The following is a 20,169-nucleotide window of genomic DNA, read 5'->3' as shown; positions in this document are numbered from 1 at the left end:
GGTGTCATGCTTTTGCTTGCTATTCAGTAATGCACTAGTGCTAAATCCAACTGCAGATCTGACCAAAGTATCCTCTGAGAGAGGCCTAATATTGAATGATTTTCCGAGAGCTACCGGATGACTCATCAACAGATGTGATATGTATAGCCTCTATTCTATCACTAATCTTCCAGTTCCCACTTTAAATATTACTCACTCTTGCTCTGGCTGCTCCCTGATAAATTCCTCATCTCCACTCTTTCAAGTCTAAGGGACGACATGACAGGCAAAAATCACAGTGATTAACTCAGTGTTTGAATCATTCCTACCAAGTTTCTGTCACTGCCATTTATAAGGAACACCAATGATATCCAAAATGATTGCTACAAAGATGATCTAACCCTCCCCATCTTTCTCAATCTATTGATAACCTTTAATATATTGCACCTCCTCTCTGCCATTGTTCAACCAACATTCACTGCCAGTTAATCAGTACCTCAATATTATAATTGTAAAACTCTTGAAGGGTCATTGACCTGAAATTATGCTCTGTGTCTCTCTGCCTAGATGCTACCTGATATGCTGAGTATCTCCAGCATTCTCTGGTTTATTTCCGATTTCCAGCATCAGCAGCTTTTTTTTGTTTTACATTTAAAAATGTTAAACTTGTTTTCTAATCTTTCCATGGCATTTCTCCTCCCCGTCTCCCTCACCACTCTGGGATATCCACCCTCTTCCATTTCCGGTCTCTTAGCCATTCCTAAATTTAATCTCTCCACATAAACAGCTGAGCTCGGCTCCCAAGATGCTCAATTGTGTTGTTCCACCTGAAATCTCTCCAACTCTACTTTTTTTCAGATACTCTTAAAAACCCTAAACTAAGATTTGAACATCTGAATTGATACATTCATTTGTAGCTTGACATCAATTTTTTAATAACTCTACTCAAAAGCATCTTGGAAGGTTTTGGTGCGTTAAATATAAATTGTTGGTTTGTGTTGCATAATCCTGTTGGTCTCAATCCAGCATATCTAAAAGCAATGTTTTGCTATACGTATAGACTCATTGAAAGATTTTAATGCTAATTTATAAGGGATAAATTCTAGCTCAAATCCAGGGATGAAAGACCAGTGTGTCAATTTTCCCTGGGGAGTGAAATTCATCTAGAACATTTGTCCTTTGTACAGTATTTCTGAAATTGGCTTCCAATGGGAAATGTGTTTCCATTGTGACCTTCTAGCTTCACATTTGATTCATTCCAAGCAGAAATGGCTAGATAGGACCAGGCTACATACTGGCTAGAGCGTTTAAGATCTGCACTCCACAACAATCTCTGCTTCAGTATAATTTCAACTCTGGCATATACTTGGCAATGTGGAATATAGCTTAGGTATATTCTGCTCACAAAAAAACCCCAAATCTAATCTGGCTAGTTATTGCCTAATCAGTCTACTCTCAATCAGCAGCTAACTGATGTTGGCAGACTGTTACAGCAATGGCCAGTTTGTATTTTGCCAGGACTACTTGGCTCAAGACCTCATTGCAGCCTTGGTCCAAATATGGACTAAAGAGCTAAATTGAGGAATGACAAATTGAGTTTAATTCAGATAAATATGAAGTGTTGCATTTTGGGAAGTCAAACCAGGGCAGGAACTGTAGGGCCCAGGGGCAGAGAGATCTAGGATTACAATTACGTAATTCCCTGAGGTAGATGGGGTGGTGAAGGTTTTTCTGGCATATTTGCCTTCATCAGTCAGGGAACTGAGCATAAAATTTTGGATGTTATGTTACAGTTGTACTAGATTGTTGGTAAGGCTGAACTAGAACTATTGTGATCAATTTTGGTCACCCTCCTATAGGAAAGATAGACAATAGACAATAAACAATAGACAATAGGTGCAGGAGGAGGCCATTTGGCCCTTCGAGCCAGCACCGCCATTCAATGTGATCATGGCTGATCATTCTCAATCAGTACCCCGTTCCTGCCTTCTCCCCATACCCCCTGACTCTGCTATCCTTAAGAGCTCTATCCAGCTCTCTCTTGAATGCATTCAGAGAATTGGCCTCCACTGCCTTCTGAGGCAGAGAATTCCACAGATTCACAACTCTCTGACTGAAAAAGTTTTTCCTCAACTCAGTTCTAAATGGCATACCCCTTATTCTTAAACTGTGGTCCCTTGTTCTGGACTCCACCAACATTGGGAACATGTTTCCTGCCTCTAACGTGTCCAACCCCTTAATAATCTTATACGTTTCGATAAGATCTCCTCTCATCTTTCTAAATTCCAGTGTATACAAGCCTAGTCGCTCCAGTCTTTCAACATATGATAGCCCGCCATTCCGGAAATTAACCTAGTAAACCAACGCTGCACGCCCTCAATAGCAAGAATATCCTTCCTCAAATTTGGAGACCAAAACTGCACACAGTACTCCAGGTGCGGTCTCACTAGCGCCCTGTATAACTGCAGAAGGACCTCTTTGCTGCTATACTCAACTCCTCTTGTTATGAAGGCCAACATTCCATTGGCTTTCTTCACTGCCTGCTGTACCTGCATGCTTCCTTTCAGTGACTGATGCACTAGGACACCCAGATCTCGTTGTACGTCCCCTGTTCCTAACTTGACACCATTCAGATAATACTCTGCCTTCCTATTCTTACCACCAAAGTGGATAACCTCACACTTATCCACATTAAACTGCATCTGCAATGCATCCGCCCACTCACACAACCTGTCCAAGTCACCCTGCAACCTCATAGCATCTTCCTCACAGTTCACACTACCACCCAGCTTTGTATCATCTGCAAATTTGCTAATGGTACTTTTAATCCCTTCATCCAAGTCATTAATGTATATTGTAAATAGCTGCGGTCCCAGCACCGAGCCTTGTGGTACCCCACTAGTTACTGCCTGCCATTCTGAAAGGGACCCATTTATCCCCACTCTTTGCTTTCTGTCTGTCAACCAATTTTCTATCCATGTCAGTACCCTACCTCCAATACCATGTGATGCTCTTAAGATGCTCTTAAGCTGGAAAAATGTAGAGAAGAATATAAACGTTGATTGCCAGAGCTATAGGGAGAGGTTGGCTGGGATAGCACTTTATTTCTTGGAACATAGGAAGCTAAGTGGTGACCTTATAGAAGTGTATAAAATCATGATGGGAATAGATAGGGTGAATGCACAGAGACTTTTTTCCCAAGGCAGGGAAATCAAAAACTAGAGCTTTATTCCAACAACTTTCAGGAAGCTCAATGCTATCCCAGAACAAGGCTGCCCACATCAATAACCACCCTAAACATTGATGCCCTCCATTACCAGCCCACAGCAGTTGTAGTGTACTTCAGATAGCTGATCCATCATAGTTACTCACCTTGACTACTCAGACAACATTTCCTAAACACGCATCCTCTACCATCAAGACAAGGGCACAAGGTTTACCTCTGACAGATTCCTTCAAGGTTGCATTTATATTGCAAAGGCTAAGCATCACTTTTTTTAAGGGCAATCATGGAAGGGCAATAGGTGCAGGCCTACAAAATGAATAAAACCAATTTGCCATTGTATTTTCAAAGTTACCATACAGAACTCTCAATATCAAAGCAAGAAATAAATAAGAAAGAAATGTGGGGTCAGGCAGATTATAAGTCATAAGATCATAAGTGATAGGAACAGAATTAGGCCATTCGGCCCCATCAAGTCCACTCCGCCATTCAATCATGGCTGATCTATCTCTTCCCCATAATCCCATTCTCCTGCCTTTTCCACATAACCTCTGACACCCGTACTAATCAAGAATCTATCTATCTCTGCCTTAAATATATCGACTGACTAGGCCTCCACAGCCTTCTGTGGCAAAGAATTGCACAGATTCACCACCCTCTGACTAAATAAATTCTTTCTCATCGCCTTCCTAAAAGAAGTAAAGGAAAGAAGATTGTATGAGATTGTGGGTGGAGTAGAGAGAGAGAGAAATACATCACATAAGAGAGAACAGGAGATGGCGAAATGAAAAGAGGTAAAAAGTGAAGATAAAAAGTTAGAGTGAGAAGATTTGTGGGAAGGAAAAAGAGAATCAGAGAAATATGAAAGAGAAAATTTGATATTGTGAAAGGCAGAAGAGATTAACTGTTAAAAATGGTAATGAAAGAAAGTAGGTAATAGTGAAATGCTCATTCTCTAAAATAGTTACCCTGTTTCGAGCCCAAAACTTGTAACATGTCTAATCAGAAGATAACGTGCTTTTCCTTGAACTTAGATGTGTGGCGAGCTGTAACTGCATGGGTTTTCTCCGGGGGCTCTGGTTTCCTACCACACTCCAAAGACGTATAGGTTTGTAGGTTAACTGGCTTCGGTAAGAAATGTCTAAATTGTCCCTCGTGTACAGAATAATGCTAGAGTATGGGGTAATCGTTGGTTGATGTGTGCACGTTGGGCTGAACGGCCTGCTTCCACGCTGTATCTCTAAAGTCTAAAGACTAAATAATCACAAGCCCTTCCTATATCACCATTCTGTACATTTACAGAAGCTGCGACATTTGCTCTTATATTCATCCCGTTTCACCAACAATGCCGCCAACCATTGTTTCCCCTGAAATAACAATTAACCTGAACATCTTTCAATCCAGTAATTTGTATGCACTCCTCACAACTGCAGTCCCATATACACTGAGGGGACCACTTTGGCCAGCACTTTGCTAATCACTCATGGCAAGGCCAGAGTCAAACAGCATAGAAATAGTGTCTTCAGCCCAGCCAGACCTCACTGATCATCAAGCAATAGTCCGACACCAATCCCATTTTTAATTTCCATGTATTTGCATCAACTCCCTCCCCAACCCCCACCACTATATTCTACCATTCCCTATGAAGTACAGTGGTCAATTAACCCAGGCCATACAAACTCTGCAGAGACATCAGATGATGTCAGAATTGAATGTGCGTCATGGACCTGTGGGATAGCACCTCTCCTAGTTGCACCACTGTACTGCCTACATCTGGAAACATAATGATACGCTTCCAGTTGCCATCACTTTATGCGAGTTCAAATTCTACTGCTGAGGTTTGGGAGTGGTATGTAAACAGAACGAGCTGCCGGAGGAAGTGGTTGAGGCAGGTACAATAACAACATTTAAAAGACATTTGGACAAGTAATGTGTAGGAAAGGTTTGGATATGGGTCAAATATAGGCAAATGGGATTAGGGTAGGTGGGCACATCACTTGGAAAAGTTCAGCCAAATGGTCTGTTTCCGTGCTGTATGACTCAATGGCTCTAATTTGAATTTTCTTGTGAAAATCTGGAAATAAGAAATAGTATCAGTGATCCTTTTTGGGAAGGATCCCTGACAACCGTAACCATTACAGCTGATACAGTATATAATTCCAGTTCCAGTCCTACACCAGAGTGTACTTTTCTTGGAAATCCTTGCAACAAATATTGGAGCTGATCAAGAAATACTAACACCTCTGCAGTGCAAAGGAAAATGGAAAATACTTCATCCTGAGACTGCATAAACTGGACTAGAAAAAAGGGCAGATGAGGAGTTGGGAAAGAAAAGAGAGGATAAGAGATGATGTGGTAATGATAGGGAGAAAGAAACAAGATGGAAATATTGCAGAAGAGAGTGGGGAAGGTGAGAGGAGAAGAGGGTATATGAAAGAGTGATGAGAATGGAAAGAGGAAATGAGGATATTCCCATTTCTGAGCCCACCAATTTGTCATAGAATCAAACACAGTTCCATTCCATGTCATTACTCTGTGTTCGATACGGCTCCCAAGTGAGATTGTTCGAGTCCAGCCGACACTCATTCCTTGTATCGTAAGTATGTTAAATCATAATTCAGGGTGCCACATAATAACGAGAAATCACAGAAGTCAGAAAAATAAAGCTCCATTCCATATTCCATTAGTTGTCTTATTGATGTTAGCAGGGCTTCGGTTAATTGATTGGGATTTATTCACCCATGACTCAGCAGGCTTAAGGAAAGCCCCTTTTCAAACCTCTGGGCTCTGCATTCAAACAGGTCAAATGAGTGGACATGTAATTTCACCACAAATATCACTGACACCTGGTTGTAATAAAGCAACTGCTAGGTTCCTAGGCCATGTCACACCTAACTGAGAGTGGGCAGTGCTGTCATATGGGTTAATGCAGAAGAACTGCAAGATACGACACACTGTGTCACCTGTCTATGCCGGCAATGGAGTGAATCTCCTGATTGCTATCAGAAGATGATAATAGTTACTGTGTGAATGGAGAGCTTCAACCTCCCTGAAAGATAACATGTCCATCAATAATTATTTAATTATTGTCTTAAAGTACAAATGGGTTCGATAGATTAAATAAAAAGAAACTATTTCAACTGGGTTGGTAACTAAAGGACTGAATGGTTGAAAAATAAAGCCAGGGGATATTGCAGGGACTTCTTTTACACAATGAATTGTGATCAGGTAGAAAGAATTCTAGTGGAAAGTTTCAAAAAGGAATTGGAGAAATCCTTGAAGAGGAAATCTTACAGGACGGCACGGTGGCGCAGCGGTAGAGTTGCTGCTTTACAGCGAATGCAGCGCCGGAGACTCAGGTTCGATCCTGACTACGGGTGGTGCACTGTAAGGAGATTGTACGTTCTCCCCGTGACCTGCGTGGATTTTCTCCGAGATCTTCGGTTTCCTCCCACACTCCAAAGACGTACAGGTATGTAGGTTAATTGGCTGGGTAAATGTAAAAAATTGTCCCTAGTGGGTGTAGGATAGTGTTAATGTGCGGGGATCGCTGGGCGGCACGGACTTGGAGGGCCGAAAAGGCCTGTTTCCGGCTGTATAGATATGATATGATGATATGATATGACTATGGGATGGGGCAGAGTGGGACCAATCCGATAACTGTCAAAGAACTGGTACAAGATCGATGGACTGGATGGACTCATTCCCTGCCTTGCCATTCCACCATTCTATAAAGGATGTAAGAAAAGAGCAGAATTTTAGAAATCATTGATGATGAAATTAATAGATGAAAGCTTCTCTATCTATAACATTTCCCTGCCTGTTTCTTTCATGGTGAATCATATTGGTTAATAATTGCAGCGAAAGGATGGCCAGAACAACATTGGCTACTAATGTCCACTTAAAATAATATCTCAGTTTTAATTGGCAGTAAGTGGAATGGATTATTAATCCTGCTGTTCAGGGAATGTCCCAGACCATGCATTTATTAGGGGGGGGGGGGGGCAGAATTGCACCTAATTATCCTCAATCATCAATCGTGAGTGGCAACCAAATCCATTAATATCACAAAGGGTGCTATTGGCGGTGATCACAGTGATGTCCAAATGATGAAACACTTGCTAGAGACCCACTTTTTGTCTCGCCGCTTACCGTCCAAGCTCTCCTGTCCAACTGTGTTTGTTAGGGGCCCCATAAACAATACTAGGGGCCCCATAAACAACACTGGGGCCCCCAGAAACAACACTAGGACCCTCATAAACAACACTAGGGGCCCCAGAAGCAACACTAGGAGCCCCCATGAACAACACTGAGTTTTATGGGAACTGGAGAAAGCAGGTGATGGAACAGGGAACATACAATGGCCAGCGAGGCATGCTTCCTTTACACGTATTCCAGAGTGACAGGACCAGATGTCAACATCTGTAATGATGTACGTAGATCAGTCACAAGTGCACAGGCAGCCCCAAAGGGGCCATTTATGCACATTAGGAAGCATGCCTGCTTCTTGCTGGCAAAGAGCATTCCCGGGATGCAGATATAGCAGCAATCGCTCCTTTAGAATACAAGCTGAACAGCTTTTGTTCTCCCTTCCTCCAAGTCTATGCCCATTCCATCGTCAGAGATTAAACCTAACCAACAAAACCATTTGATTGCATGTTTATTTTGAAAACTAATGTCATTTGACAAATTAATCCTGCTCTGTAAACCAGCATAAATAGCACACAATTCACTTTAAGATATAAATAAGTAAGCAAGAGAGCCTACAAGTCGCAGTGCAGAATATCTTGTTAACAGCAACTGTTAACTTGTTCATATTATCAGCAAAGAACCAAATCATCGAAGCAGTAATATCCATCCGGCAGCATAGGCAGCATGTTACAATACCTGTACAAGATTCCAGTTGTTTTCACTGTGATCCAATTCTACTTGTTGCAGCCGTTTATTTTATTTCAAATCCTATTCTCTCTGTTATCCTCGCTCTTCTCCATTCTCACACTGCCTCAGTCAGACCTTCAACTGATTGTCCCTTCTCCACAGCTCTTAGCATTGGACAGCCCCTTCTCTCTTCTGTCCAATGGCAAGATACCCAGCTTTTGACTGGCATATCTTTGTGCCACTGTTATGAAGCACCACGCACTGTATTAATAAGTGTATCTTATTTGCAGCCTGTCGCATATATCTCTGTGGGATGTTTCTGCTTTACCCCCACCCTTCCTGTACCCTGCATTTCGTGTCTCTTGTGGTGACACTTGAGGTTATCCATTTCATCGGAATCTGCCACGAAAACTGCATCATAACCAACTTGTTGGCAGGGCATCAAGGATGGTAATTGAAATCATTTATTCCCTTTGCCTAAATCAAACCTCGCTGCTGAATTAGAAAGCTTCAGTTTAAAAATGCAACCAAATGCGAACAGAATTAATCATTATGTAACACACGAGGAGACAGTTTAGCCATCGTGTATTGAGAAATCCAATTAGTTCTACAATCCCTGCTTTCTCTCTATAGCCTCACAAATTTCAACGAACCAGCAGATTTCATTTTTCTTTCCAACAAGGCTCACATTAATGTCAGAGTCCAAAATTAAACTTAGAATTGTCCAAATCATCCACTTCTTGTCTATTCTGTAAATAAATCAATAACCTGAATGTCACAGATTATTTTCCTCATGAATGGTATTTAAAATAAATCAACAAGCAGAACTTGTATCACAAATAAGAAAGAAAAAGTTGCATTTATATTGCTTTTCATGACCTTGATACGTTTATGGTCAGAGATAGTTTTAAAATGCAGTCACTATTGTGTTATCAGTAAAGCTGTGATGATATGGCATTCAATTGTCCGGTTATCCTGATGGTTCAGCATCACATCTGTCTCAAAAGAGAACCGCGGTTGGTATCTGAAACACCAGGGGTCAGGAATGTAGGCCAGTCACAGAATTATACAGCATGGAAACAGGCCCTTTGGCCCAACTTGCTCATGTTGACGAAGGTGTCTGTCTGAGCTAGTCCAATTTGCCTGCATTAGGTCCATAAACCTCTAAGGTTTACTATCCATGTCTTTTAAAAATAATTGTACTGGCCTCTACCACTTCATCTGGCGGCTTGTTCGATCTACCCACTAGGTGAAAAAAACTGTCCCTCAGATCTCTGTAAATCTTTCCCCTCCCACCTTAAACCTATGCCCTCCAGTGTTAGAATCACCTATCTTGGGAGAAAGACTTTCCCTCCCCCTTATCTATGCCAGGGTGAGCAATTAGATAAGGGGGAAAGAGAAAAAAACAATAAAAGATATTCTGAAAACATTCTTGTACAAGTAATAATACCACCTGCTCTTGGTAATCCCTTACCCATGCTCATCCAATTTGAAGAGAGTAGTGAGCACCTCCAGCATCTTAGCTGGGAACTCACAGATGCTATGCACAAATGGTGGAACACAATACTTAAAATATAACATAATAAACATACAAAAAAGGTTCAATAATTAAAAAAAGTACATTAGTGCAAACAAAACATACGCCCAAAGTCCCTAGTGCAACCAAGGCCGTCCCTGGTTCATAGTTTAATTGGTGTCTGTCGTGTTCAAAAGCCTGATGGTTGATGGGAAGAAGCTGTTCCTCAACCTGGAGATTACAGTTTTTAGACTCCTATACCTTCTTCCCGATGGCAGGAGTGAAATGAGAATGTGGTCAGGGTGGAGTGGCTCTTATCTGTCTAGTTTAGAGATACAATGTGGAAATAGGCCCTTCAGCCCACTGAGTCCACATTGACCAATGATCACCCATACACAAGTTCTATCCTACACGTTGGGGAATATTTACAGAAGCCAATTAACCTACAAAACTACACATCTTTGGAATGTGGGAGAAAACTGGAGCACCAGGAGAAAACCCATAGGGTCACAGAGAGAACGTACAAACAGGAGGGGCTGAAGATCAGCACCATGAACATCTTTGAGGCCAAGATTAAGCTACTGGCCAAGCCCAAGATTGCCAACATGTCCTCTTCAAGGCCAAAACTGAATGGCTTGGACAAGCCTAAGACTGCTAGACCTCTTTGAAGACAAGACTGAGTGGCCAGGACTAGCCAGAGATTGCCAGCGCCTCCTGTTTGAGAGCAAGACCGAACTCTTGGGACAAGCCCAAGGTCATCTTTGAGGTAAGACTGAACAGCCAGAACAAGCCTGAGACTGGCAGTGCCTCCCCGCTATCTCACAGGCAATGAGGGACTGCGCTCTCACATGGACCTGGGCTTTCTCACCTCCATCGTCCTTCACTATAAATAAACCTTTTCACATCAGTTCACCCTACCATGAGTGTGGCAGTCTAGTCATTGTCCACATGGCGTCTTCTCCACTGGTGAAGAGGGCGCTGGTGAGGAATGACTACATAGGCTACTCACACAAAGGGGGAAACACTTGGTGAGTGACCAGATTATTATTTGTTTCAAATCCTGGATAGTCGTCCTCGGCCTTCCTCTTCTAAAGTCAACAATCAGTTTTTTGGTCTTGCTGATGTTGCGAACATGGTTGTTCTGGCACCATTCAGATGATCGATCTCCCTCCTATATTCTGACTCATCATTATCAGTAATTAATTCAACAATGGTGGTGTTGTCGGCAATTTTAAAGGTGTTGGAACTGTGCCTAGCTACAGTCATAGGTACAGAGTGAATAGAGCAGGGGACTGAGCACACAGCCTTGAGTGCCCATGTGCTGATTGTAGTGGTTCAGGTTTTTGTTAAAGTAGTTGATATGTACCATAACCAACCTCTCAAAGCACTTTATTACTATGCCTGTGTATCATTATCAACCGTTCAAAGCACTTCAATATCTTATCTACAACTGTGACTATCTTGCATTCCCTCAGTACTGCACTGGAATCCATAGAGCAGGACATGAATCATACCATCTTATGACTTAGTTACAATACCTGACACCAGAACAAGTGATAAAGGAACTTGCTCATTTCTCAAAAAAAATTGTATTTCTGACATTATGGCTAGAAATCTGTCTATATAGTACAAAAAGAAACAACCTCTGTGTTGACAAAAATCATACTAAGAAAACGTTAACCTATTTCCCCACGATTCTGAGTAAGGTAATGCAAGTTGATAATAAAGATTGATGAGCTGCTGTAAGAGTTTAGGCTACCCCAGAGTTATGTTATTGGTATCCAGCGCACCTAAAAAAATGTTCATTGTAGTGCAACACCCAAATTCATTCCAGATCAGATTTTCAACCACATTGGTCTGAATCATGACTACGCTGTTTCCTCACAGAAAACCAAATGAAGGTTCAGAGCGAGTATTATTTAACATGTTAAACACATCTTGCCTGCAATCATAGGCAAAGCCTTGTATAATTCTCTGTCAAGTAAACTTTCAGTAGGCTGAGCCAAACCATCAGTGCCAAATAAGCACAAATGCCAGCACTGCTCTCACAGAGTAACCCTTGCTCTCATAAAATTTGCCTCAAGATCCTCTTGGGAGGTTTATTCTGAGACTGGCAGGCCAAGGAAGACATCCACAGCTGATAACTGAAGAATTCTCTCTATAATAAAGAAAAATCCCCAAACACATGTCCGACAGATCAGAAACACTCTTCAGGAGTCAGGTGTGGATTTGTCAATGATCACTGTCCACAGAAGACCATGAACAGAAATGCAGAGGCTATACTGCAAGTTGCAAACCACTGGTTAGCTGCAAAAATAGGATGGCCAGGTCACAGTTTGCCAAGAAGTACTTAAAAGAGCAACCACAGTTCTGGAAAAGGGTCTTGTGGACAGATGAGACGAAGATTAACTTATATCAGAGTGATGGCAAGAGCAAAGTATGGAGGAGGGAAGGAACTGCCCAAGATCTAAAGCATACCACCTCATCTGTGAAACACAGTGGTGGGGTTATTATGGCCTGGGCATGTATGGCTGCTGAAGGTACTGGCTCACTTATCTTCATTGATGATACAACTGCTGATGGTAGTAGCATAATGAATTCTGAAGTGGAGAGACACATCCTATCTGGTCACGTTCAAACAAGTGCCTCAAACTCATTGGCAGGCAGTTCATTCTACAGCAAGACAATGATACTGTATGTCCAAACATACTGCTAAAGCAACAAAGGGGTTTTTCAAAGTTTATAAATGGTCAATTCTTAAGTGGCCAAGTCAATCACCCAATCTGATCCCAATTGAGCATGCCTTTTATATGCTGAAGAGAAAACTGAAGGGGATTTGCCCCCAAAACAAGCATAAGCTAAAGATGGCTGCAATACAGGCCTGGCAGAGCATCACCAGAGAAGACACCCAGCCACTGGTGATGTCCATGAATCCCAGACTTCAAGCAGTCATTGCATACAAAGGATATGCAACAAAATACTAAACATGACTATTTTCATTTTCATTTACATGACATTGCTGTGTCCCAAACATTATGAAACCAAAATGTATAAAAATGGCCTTTATTAAAATCTGACATTGTGCACTTTAACCACATGTGATTATTTTCTATTACAAATCTCAAATTGTGGACTGCAGAGGCAAATAAGTAAATGATGGTCTTTGTGCCAAACATTATGGAGGGCACAGTAAATGGAATGACTTAAAGATTATATCCTCTATAAGAGGGATCAAATATTATCTGATATCTCAATAATGATTTGGGCCATAGAACAATTGCCACCTTATGGCAGCAGATGGGAATTGAGCATCAGGGTTCAGATCGGTGGCCCGGTATCTTGCAGCCACTATCCCTGCTTTCAGCAAAAGATTTCATCAGAAATGACATCCTTCTTGCATGGTTGGCAGCAGCAATGAAAATGCTTGTTCTGGTTGTCTGTAATTTTGACTTCTGTGAAGGTTTAGTTTGAAAACGTTTTCCATTTGTTTATCAGTGGTAGCACAATATGCTGATTGCCGAAGGGCTGTGGTCCCCTTGGTTCAATCCTGACTTTTGGCAATGTCTGTGTGAAGTTTGCACCCACAGAAAATCCACTTTATCTCTGTGACAAAGTGGATTTCCTCTGGGTGCTCCAGATTCCCCCCCTGCTTCTCAAAGACATACTGGGTGCTCTCGTATCCAGGTGAGTGACACTTGGTGAGCCAAAGGGGTTGTTTCCAAGCTGTACGACTCAATCTTTGATTGCTGCAGATTACTTTTAGTTTGGATGTTTGGTGGGGGAACAGGACGGATTTGACAAACTTGGTGAAAGAGAATAGTTTACATAGAAATGAGTGGGGGAATGGGATTGATTTGTGTACCAGCAGAGACCTAGTGGGTTGAAAGGCCTTTTTAATGCAGCAGTAAATATGATATAATATGATCTCTGTAGCAGAAAGTAAAGGTTTATAGTTTTTGTCTGGGACATTTTTAGTGACACCTTGGCAAAAAGGAACTATTGATAGAAGTGCAACCTTGGAGATAAAACCTTCAACGAAAACTCTGCCTTCCTCCTCAGTTTTACGTAAAACATTGGTTAGCATAGAGCTTTTAATGAATTTAGAACACTGCAAAAACTTTACAACCCATCAAGTGATGCAGATTTGTTCGTGTCCATTTGGTTCACTGCTCCTCCATTGTGCTTTCATTACATTCCTCTACACCAGCATATTAGTTGTGTGAGGCAATTTATTTTTAAATGACAATTTTAAAATGACACAGAGATTAAGCAGGTTGCCTTTTTGCATGATCTTATACCATAGCCCCCACCATGATTACTGAACTAAAATTATATAAAAAATAATGGAGCATGATGTAGTAATAAGCAAGCTTACATCCCACTGGTCTGGGTTTTCTTTCCATATTTCCCAGTAATCTATTGTCAGATTTACTTTGGAATTTGATGTTGACAAACACACTTTCTTTAATATTGGCAAGCAGTAATAAAATATTAAAATCTAGTAATGATGTTCAAAGCCGACAATTTGGGAAAAAATAGATGGGGTAAAACTATTTCCATTGGGATAATCATGGTAAAGTAACATGTTGATTTGTGATAGAGGGAAGAAAATAGAATTATTTTTATTCTCTGAGTTTTTATAATCTGTAATGAACTGTTGGAAAAGGAATAGCTTTGTTTGTAATTTCCAAAGCGAATTGAATCTGTACGAATCTGTACCCACTCACCCACCCCATCACCCCTCAACCCGGGCATCAGTCATACCCCCCACATCCCCCTCCCCTGTGTGTGTGTGTGTGTGTGTGTGTGTGTGTGTGTGTGTGTGCGCGCCACGCTGCCCGGTGGGGGTTGTAGTCCGGTGATGGTTATGGGCGCTGGGGCCGGGTGGGAATGGGGACTGTACGACACCGTTGGTTGAAGCGAGCGCGGGAGGTGACGGAGGGGGATGTTGAGATGACGGGGATGACGACCATCTTCTTCCTGCTCGGAATCTCCCCGGGTGCCCGGGACAGGTGAGGGGGGAGAGGAAGTATGGCGTCGGCCAGAGTGAGTCATGGGCCTATTGGGTGGAAACCTCTCCTGCAGCTGCAGCTCGGCAGTGATGGCCGCCTTGTTTGACTCTCTACAGCCGTGCTGCACCATGGGAGGAAGGTCAGGCGCAGGGCACACCGGAACGGGCGCCGGTCCTCACGGCGGGGGGGTGGAGTGTATTAATTAAAGTTTCAGGTCGACGGCTCAGCACCGCCCCCCCCCCCTCATTGCCCGCCACTCCCGTCACTCTGGTGGGTCCCACTCCCGGTGGCCATCGTGGCCACCCCACCCCTACATTGACCACCACTCCGGTCACTCGGGCGGGTCCCATTGTGACGTAGAACTCAGCTGACAGGCAGGGCAGGTGGAAAAGGGAGGGGCCATTCCCCCCTCATTGGCCGCCACTTCCGTCACTTGGGTGGGTCCCATTGTGACGTCGAACACTGGCTGACGGCCATGGGAAATGGAAAATAATTTTTAAACTTTAAAATGGCAATAACTTTAAAAATATAAGACTAATTTGAAGGAAACTTGGGTAATACAGACCCCAGGACAATGGTGAGTGAGGTGTCGCACTATCGTGTACCATTTTGGCTGTGGGATCAATGGGGGCACAAACACACGGGACAAACATACGGAGGAACAAACAACCATACGGAGCAACAAACAAAATAAAATTTATAGTAATATATATATAGAAGATATGTGCAGAGAATGGGACTAACTGATCAGTTTTTTCAAAAAACTAATGTAGAGTCAATAATAAGATTCACCAGCTTTGACAATTATGTGTGAGTGTATTCTTTGAATACTTCTCTCCCACACTGCCTCTCCCAATCACCTCTGTTGTTGATTGCCCAACATCCATTTCTCATCAGCACCATCTTCTGCACAAATTGATAGTCTGTCAAGTAGTTTTCATGAGGTCTAACTACCAAACAGAATTGTTTAAAAACAAAATCATAATTCCCATGCGAATTACCTCCTCCTGCGTCTCCTCCAGCGCCAGCTTCAACCAACGACCGCCCACCCCCGGCCCCGGGGGAGACTCCGAGCAGGAGATGGTCCTCGTCCCGTCGTCTCATCCTTCCCCACCTTAAAGATTTCTAATCATTCACCACCATCTGGGATAGGAAATTCCAATGTTTCAGTACCCTCTGGGAGAATAAATTTCTACACACCTCAGTTTAGAATGACCAGACCCTTGGTTGTGACTCTCCCAGTCTGGCAATGCTAAGAGTGGTCTGGATCTGTTCCCTCTGGTTTCAAGGTTCTAACTGAACTAGCAGCACAACCAATGTCTTTATATTTGGGTTTAAATTAACTCAGAGGGCACAATGGTGTTCACTATACCATAGTCAACATCAAACTCTGCCCTCAATCCATAGTACAAAAGAATGAGAAACAATTTTCTTTGAGAAAGTTTCACTCCTTTACACTGGAGTTTAATGTTAATTTACACTGTCGACTGCTTGTGCAAAGCAAAATGATTCTGTTGTGAAAGTGTTCTGAAAGTCCTCAGGCATCTTGAATCAGATTCATCGTGATTATTTTCATTGTCACTGTTCCCATGGATAACAGTAGACTTTATCATGTAAACTATTGATTATGTTCCCGTATGAGTAATAAAAGAGTGGAGAAGGAATCTATAAATTGTGAGCTCAAATCTCATCAAATTAGATTAAACTTTGAATTCATTAGATGTCACTAATTAAATAAGAGGCACTGATTTCACAATTGATAAAAGGCATTGACAGCCCGAAATGAAGGGAGGTATTGATGTCACAAATTAAATAGAGGAAAATGTTGATATCACAACTTAAATTATTACAACTTGATGTTGCCATTTAGGATGAAGATATTGATATCATAATTTCAATGAAGGAAGGCATTGATGTTAAATAAATGAGTTTTAATGATCACCTTTTTAATGAGAAATATTGGTCATAGTTTAAATACAGGGAGTCAATTTACACAAAGGAAATGCTCGACCACAGTTTAAATGAATAGAGAAATTTATGTTGCTTTCATGACATTGATATTGAAATTATAATGAAGTAAAGTATCAAGGACCCCATTTATTTGATGGCATTACATCATAAGTTGAAGACAGGAAGCATCAATGAAACACTTTAAATATTTTGCCGTTCATTTAATTCTACAGCCTAGATTTTGGTAAATAATGCTAAGTTATAGTACTGGCTTAACAAATAGGATAATGCCTTTTCCTGTTTGATTAAAATCATTCTTAACATCCAAAGGTGCTTATTGAAACACCACAGAGTAGAAACGCATTGTCTCCTAATCTACCAATACTGCAGCTCAATCGTCCTGAGCCCCTGTCACCTTTCATGTCTCTTTCATGGACTGTTGGATGTAGCAAATATTACAAAAAGGGTTGCTGATTGTAAATGTAGCAGATGAGGGAAATGGATTTAATTTAAGGATCTGCATAATAGGCAGCAATGTGACTTGGAAGCATGAAGCAAGGCACAGTCTGAAGAAAATGGACTCCTCTTTATCCAATAGTCTATTGAACTCAAGCAATGAACCCCTTTTAAATGAGTCACTGTTTATAAATGATTAATCTGCTAAGAGTGCTATGCAGATGATTCCTGTGGTCTGCTCATCTGGGGTGTGCAGCTGGTCGCTACGACAATGGCCTAACCCCTTTTATTAGAAACAATGACCTTTGGTATAAATGGAACAAGCTGCCAGCTGAATTAGATGAGGCAGGTATAATAACAACATTTAAAAGACATTTGGACAGGTACACGAATAGGAAAGGTTTACAGGGATATGGGCAAAAACACGAAAATGGGACTAGCATAAATGGGCATCGTGTTCAGTATGGAGAAATTGGGCCAAAAGGCCAGTTTTCATGCTGTATTCGTTTAATACTACGACATTTCTAAATGAGATTTAAAAAAAACGTTACAGAATATTATAATATACTAGATGATCCGTGGGCCCGTTGGGGGCCGTTGGGTCCCGTTGTTACTAAAGTAATTGAGCAGCAGGCGGAGCGGGCTTTGCGGGCAGCCGGTTGTGGCCACCACCCACCAGGCTGCCGCGGGCCAGCTTCTGCAGCTCCACCGGCACCACAGCACTGGTGCAGCAGGCCGAGGGGCACGGCAACGGATGGCTGCGGGCACCTGGTGGTGAGGAGCGGGAAGCAGCGGGAGAAGGAGAGGAAAGGGGAGAGGGAGCCACTCAGCCCGGCCCCGGGGGGCCATCGCGGCAGCGAGCAGCAGGAGAGCAGCTGCAAGGCGCTGCCGCATGTTTGTCCTGCCGGTGGCCATCTTCTTTCACTTTCTCTCTGCCGCCATGCTGCACCACGGGAGGAAGGTCAAGCACGGGGCACGCTATGACGGGCGCCGGGTCCTCCCGGCGCCACTGTGGAGGCGCGCTGCCGCCGGGTCCTGCGCTGCACCATGGGAGGAAGGTCAGGCACGGGGCATGCCGGGACGGGCGCCAGTCCTCCCAGCGCTGCTGCGCAGGCGCGCCGCTGTCGGGCCCGGACACCCTCCCCCGTTGTGACACCGTATTAGATCAAAATGTCCATCTCAAAATGGCAATCTCATACATGACCCATTGGGTTCCCATTGTGACGACGAACACGGAAGTATTACTGCGCAGGCGCGGCTGCCGGGCACGGCAAGTGGGAGTGATTTATTAAAGTTTAAAAAGTGAATGACTTTTAAAATATTACAACAATTTGAACAAAACTTGCTACTGCACACTGCAGGCCAATGGTGAGTAAGGTGGGCCTAAAATAGTTGCGCTGTCGTGTGCCGTTTTGGCTGTATTTCGGGAACTCACATGCATACATACAAGATGAGAGTTTTTGAAATTATATATATAGATGTTTTAGTAAAACAAGTAAGTTAAAGAGATTGCAGGATCTGGGCCTGGGAAGGGAACAAAGGAACTAGGACCCAAATGAGTAGGGAGCGCAGCTAACATAAACTGCTGATCCAGATGCTGAACCATTGGGATTTCAAAATCATCATTGGATTATTGGAGAAACAAGGAACTGTAGATGCTGGTTTACCAAAAAAGACACAGTTTTCGAGTAACTCAGCAGGTCAGGCAGTATCCCTGGTGAACATAGATAGGTGACGATAGGTGATGTTTCAAGTCGGGACCCTTCTTCAAATTTTTGGAGTTTTATTGTATTATCTCCAATTGCTAAGATATATTTATCTATAATTTCTAAGAAGGTAAATCATTCTGCAAAGGCAGATTTCATTATTGTTGTGGTAAAACGGGATCTTACAAACAAATTATGATTTTTCTGATATTAATAAAGTGGCTGCATTTCAAAAATGCTCCATTATCTGTAGAGTTCTTTTGGAATAGAAACATAGAAAAGAGATGCAGGAGTAGGTTATTCAGCCCTTTGAGCCAGCACCATCATTCAATATGATCATGGCTGATCATCCAAAATTAGTTCCCCATTCCTGCTTTTTCCCCATATCCCTTGATTTCATTGGCCCTAAGAGGTAAATTTAACTCTCTTGAAAACATCCAGTGAATTGATCTCCACTGCCTTCTGTGGCAGAGAATTCCACTGATTCACAACTCTCTGGGTGAAAAAGTTTTTCTTCATCTCAGTCCTAAATGGCTTACCCCTTATTCTTAAACTGTGACCCCTAGTTCTGGACTACCCCAACATCGGGAACATTTTTCCTGCATCTAGCCTGTCCAATCCCTTAAGACCCCTCTATAAATCAATGTTGTTAAGAGTCTTGCCATTAACTGTTGAAATGTTGGAAATTTGGCAGACAATTTGCATACAGAAAGGTCCCCCAGAACAACCAAATGATAATGCCCAGATAATAAATTTGTGACATTTAACTGAAGATTGACTATTGACCGGGATGCCAGGGAGTATAATCTTCTTTTCTTTCAAATGCTGTTATGTGTTTGAGAGATGTCAGGGCATCAATTTTACATCTCAGCTGCACAGATTGCGCCTTGGCTTTAGATTTTATAGTTAAGTCCTGAAATGGGATTTAAACTTACAACCTCTGGCTCAGAGATTGGCACCATCATCGAAACATGACTGTATATTCACCAAGATTCACTGTGGGTCTTTAGAACCAGATATGTCAGTATATTGTAAAGGACAGCACTGCATTTTCCAAATTTGATTAATATTCAAAAAATATTTGCAGCTGCTGTAACATCATAATCATGGAAATATTGAGGCCATCTCCATGACTCCCTAAACATGCAGGGTGTTAAAAATAGAGATCAGAATGCATGTTTTGACAATAAAGGATTCCACTTCCTCACTGAAGGTTCCCCAAGGCATTGCATTTCAAAAACAACCCGGAATAAATTGATTCCACCAATGAATTGTGAATGAAGCACAAGGGATTTAATTTGAAATGAAATTATTCCTTTTGCATGTGTTTAAAAAAAAAAAATTGACAGTGTTGTAGACAATACAGAGGGGATTTACAAATATTTCCACGGATCAGGCATTCATTTATAGTGAGAAGCCAAAGAGGCTGGCGTTGTCCTCTGTACTTAA

General features: G+C 42.2%; 2 protein-coding genes across 3 annotated transcripts in view; both read right to left on the bottom strand.

The window, feature by feature from the left end:
- The window catches only part of LOC144595850 (putative malate dehydrogenase 1B), a 123,276-nt gene extending 115,067 nt beyond the window's left edge, over window positions 1–8,209 (bottom strand). Inside the window, exon 1 of the mRNA XM_078403644.1 lies at window positions 8,090–8,209. The gene's annotated coding sequence lies outside the window, so the exon portion shown is untranslated. The remainder of the gene's footprint in view (window positions 1–8,089) is intronic.
- Window positions 1–20,169, bottom strand: part of lrrc3 (leucine rich repeat containing 3) — a 58,885-nt gene that overhangs the window by 15,799 nt on the left and 22,917 nt on the right. The window lies entirely within an intron of this gene.

This window comes from Rhinoraja longicauda, chromosome 8 (assembly GCF_053455715.1).
Source record: "Rhinoraja longicauda isolate Sanriku21f chromosome 8, sRhiLon1.1, whole genome shotgun sequence".
NCBI lineage: Eukaryota > Metazoa > Chordata > Chondrichthyes > Rajiformes > Arhynchobatidae > Rhinoraja > Rhinoraja longicauda.
This window is presented reverse-complemented; position numbering and strand designations above follow the sequence as displayed.